Source organism: Nannospalax galili, unplaced genomic scaffold (assembly GCF_000622305.1).
Source record: "Nannospalax galili isolate Female #2095 unplaced genomic scaffold, S.galili_v1.0 scaffold1659, whole genome shotgun sequence".
NCBI classification, from domain to species: Eukaryota; Metazoa; Chordata; class Mammalia; order Rodentia; family Spalacidae; genus Nannospalax; species Nannospalax galili.
In genome coordinates, this window is record NW_008342925.1 from 824,809 (window position 1) to 828,996 (window position 4,188).

Consider the following 4,188-nt stretch of genomic DNA (forward strand, 5'->3'; position numbering starts at 1 on the left):
CACTACCCCATCCAGCTATTACATGGCTTCTGGGGATTCAAATTTAGGTCCTTGTGCTTGTGAGGCAAGTGCCTTATCTACTGAGCCATCTCCCCAGCCTAGCTTTGATCTCTTACGGACTGCACAGTAGTTGGTGTGTTGCTGTCCTGTCCCATTTGGTCTCCCTTTGATGGACAGTGGATATATTCACATCTTGGGCTTTTGCTACAGTGTCATGAGGACTGGCTTCTCAGAGGTGTTTTTGGGGCAGTTTCTTTTTTTAAAAAAAAAAATTTAATATTTATTATTTTTACATGTATGAGTGTATTGCCTGCGTGTGTATAAGTGCACCCATGTCGTGCAGTGTCTGAGGACATCAGAAGAGGGCATTGGATCCCCTAGAACTGGAGTTACAGACTGTTGTTAGCCTCCATGTGGGTGCTGGGACTTGAACCTGGGTCCTCTGCAAGAAGAGCCAGTGCTCTTAACCCCCAAGCCATCTCTCCAGCCCCCTCGAGCAGTTTCTTTTCAATTAATTTATCAGGGCTGGAGAGGTGGCTCGGAGGATAAGCACATGTACTGCTCTTGCAGAGAACTCAAATTCCATACCCAGCACCCATGTCAGGAGGCTCACAACCACCTATAAATCCAGCCTCAGGGAATCTGATGCCTCCGCAGCCCCCACACACATGTGCACACTCACATACAAAAACAAAAATAATTTATTTCTCCACCATGGCGGCTCATATCTGTAATCCCAGCATTTCGGAGGCTGAAACAGAAGAATGAAGAGTTTGAAGCCATCCTATCCCTATCTCAAAAAGAAAAAAAAAAAAAAATGGAGGTTGGAGAGATGGCTTAGGGGTTAAGAGCACTGGCTGGTTTGGTTCCCAGCACCCACATGGCAACTAACAATTGTCCCTAACTCCAGTTCCAGAGGATCCAATGCCCTCTTCTGCCTCCATGGGCATTGCATGCACAGGTGCACTTACATACATTCAAGCAAAACACTCATACACATAAAAAGTAAATAAATAACCAGGCATGGTGGTACACATCTTTAATCCCAGCACTCAGAAGACAGAGGTAGGAAGATCTCTGTGAGTTCGAGGCTAGCCTGGTCTACATAGTGAGTTCCAGGCCAGCTGGGGCTATAGGGAGACCCAGTCTCAAAAAAGACTGAAAAGAAAAAAATTAAAAACTGAAAATTAAAAAAAAAAACAAAAACAGCTGGTAAGATGGCTCTTCAGATAAAGGTAAAGGCCTCACAAACCTGAGTCCCATCCTGAGACCTACATGATGGAAGGAGAGATCCAACTCTCTTAAGCTGTCCTCCGACGTCCACACACTCTCCACAGCACCCTTGTTTACACACATATGCATATACACAATAAAGAAATGTAATACAAAAATATTACTTTATTTTATTTTAACTGAGTTATAAAACTCATACAAATTAAATCTGGAGGGCTGAGAGTGTAGCTGAGTTGGAAGAACATTTGCCTAGCATACAGGAAGTCTTGGGTTTCATCCCCAACACTGGGTAAACCAGACATGGTACCATATGCCTGTAATCCCAGCACTCAGGAGGTAGAGGCAGGAGGATCAGGAGTTGAAGGTCATCCTCAGCTACAAAAAGACTCTGATGACAACCTAGGTTACATGAAATTCTGTCCAAAAAAATACATAAAACGCAGACCAGGCCTGCATTCTCAGTCACAAGGGAAACTGAGGCAGAACTGCAAGTTCAAGGCCTGCCTAGGCTCTGTAGCCTATCAAGTTCAAGACCATGTCTCAAAATGCAAACGTAAAAAGAAAGTGCTGGAGAGATGGCTCACTGGTTAAGAGCACTGGCTGCTCTTGCAGAGGACCTGGGTTCAGTTCCCAGCACCCACATGGCAGCTAACAACCATCCATAACTCCAACTCCAGGGGATCCGAAGCCCTCTTCTGACCTCCTCAGGCATTGCACAACATGGGGTGCTCTTACATACATGCAGGCAGTATACTCATACACATAAAAATAATAAAGTAAAGGAGGGCAGGGACTACAGCTCAGTGGCAGACTGCTTGTCAACTGTGTAAGGCCCTAAATTCAATCTGAAGTACCACAAAGAAAAAAAGTGGATAAATTAATATGATACCATGTGATGTTTTGATCCATGCATGTACTATGTATTTTTGGCAAGTTTTTTTTTTTTTGGCTATTGAGTTTGGCTTGATATGTTTTTCGGGGACACACATGATCTTGCTGTGTAGCCCAAGCTAGCTTCATACTCATGTTCCTCCCGTCTCAGCCTGCTGAGTGTTGGGGTCACAGGGGTAGTTTTTAAGAGGGCTCAGTTCACACTTCTGTCCAGCAGGGGGACCCAAGTGGAGGGCAAGAAGCAGAGACTGTCAGACAAATGGAGAGCAGTTAGGCCCCGTCCCCTCCCTTGCGGCACAAGGCAGCACTGGGAAGGACTCCATCTTCCAATTCTCTTCAAGTTTTGACTTTTTCCACAGCTCTGACCGAACCTGAAGGTCATCAACGGGAGGGCTCTGAGGCGCCAGGAGCATATGGACTGGGTCCAGCTAGAGGCCTGGCAACCAGCCTCAAGCTAGGTAAAGCTTTTTCCTCCCCTGCTGGGCACTGCAGAGCCCCACCTGGCACCCCAACAGCTTGGCTAGGACCCAGCTCTGTACTCAGGTGATTCAGAGCCCCAGGCTCAGAAAGTGAAAACATGAAATGGATCCTGCAGGGCCTGCTGGCACCCAGCCCTCCACAGAGACTCTCTTCTCCCCAGCCAAGTGTGGGAGAAGCTGTTCAGGTCTGGAAATGCCCAGCTACCTGTACCACTGAGGTAGAAGCTAGATCCAGTTAAGAGTGGGGCCCAAAGCCCTCTTCCCAAGGCCCACCAAGTACCAAGCCCACCGTGTGTCCCCCAGTACCTACTACGATCCTTGCAACTAAAAAAAGTGAAGCCCAGCCCAGGCCTGTCACCTCTCACTTAGCCAGACCTCCCTTCCCACTATCCCCAGGCTCCTGGGGCACCTGCCTACCTGCCTCAAGCCTCCAGGCATTGCTGGGACACAGGTCTCAGTCCTCCTCCAGGCAGATGGCTTCTCCCTGAACTTTGTGTCAAGTTGAAAGCTCTACCTGTTACCTTGAAGCCCCTAGAGAGCAGGGCACCCATCACCACCCTGGCTGCTGTGATTAGAATCTGAACTGTCCAGTGCAGGCTAGTGACTTGAACATTTGATCCCCAGCTGTGGCTCTATTTTGGAAGGTTCACTCGTCCTCAACATGATGGACTGAACTCTTGAGACCAGGAGCCAAATTAACCTGGGCTGGGGATGTGGCTCAGTTAAGAGACTTCTTGCCTAGCACTCATGAGGCTCTGGGTTCGATTCCCAGCACTACATACATGAGATGTGGTGGCCAGCCTGGGATACATGAAACCCTGTCTTTAAAAATTAATAAACTGGGCGTGGTGGCGCATGCCTTTAATCCCAACATTTGGGAGGCAGAGGCAGGCAGATCTCTGTGAGTTCAAGGCCAGCCTGGTCTACATAGTGAGTTCCAGGACAGCTGGGACTACAAGGAGACCGTCTCAAAAAAATAAAAATAAAAAAAGACAAAAAAATTAATATTGGGGCTGGAGAGATGGCTCAGCAGTTAAGAGCACTGACTGTTCTTGCAGAGGACCCAGGTTCAATTCCCAGCACCCACATGGCAGCTACAAACCATCCTTAACTCCAGTTCCAGGGGAATCCATAGCCCTCTTCTGACCTCCATGGCATTGCATGACATGGGTGCACTCACATACATGCAGGTTAAAAACACTGGTTGTTCTTGCTGAAGACCCAGGTTGAAATCCCAGCACCCACATGGCAACTAACAACTGTTCATAACTCCAGTCCTAGGGGATCTGACAGCCTCTTCTGACCTCTGCCGGCATTGCAAGACACTGGTGCACTTACCTACATGCAGGCAATACACACATACACATAAAATTTTTTTAAATTAAATTAAAAATTTTTTAAAAAGTTTTTAAAAAATTAGCCGGGTGTGGTGGTCCACGCCTTTAATCCCAGCACTCAGGAGGCAGAGGCAGGCGAATCTCTCTGAGTTCAAGGCCAGCCTGGTCTACATAGTGAGTTCCAGGACAGCTGGGGCTACAGGGAGACCCAGTCTCAAAAAAACCAAAAATAAATAAATAAATAAGGC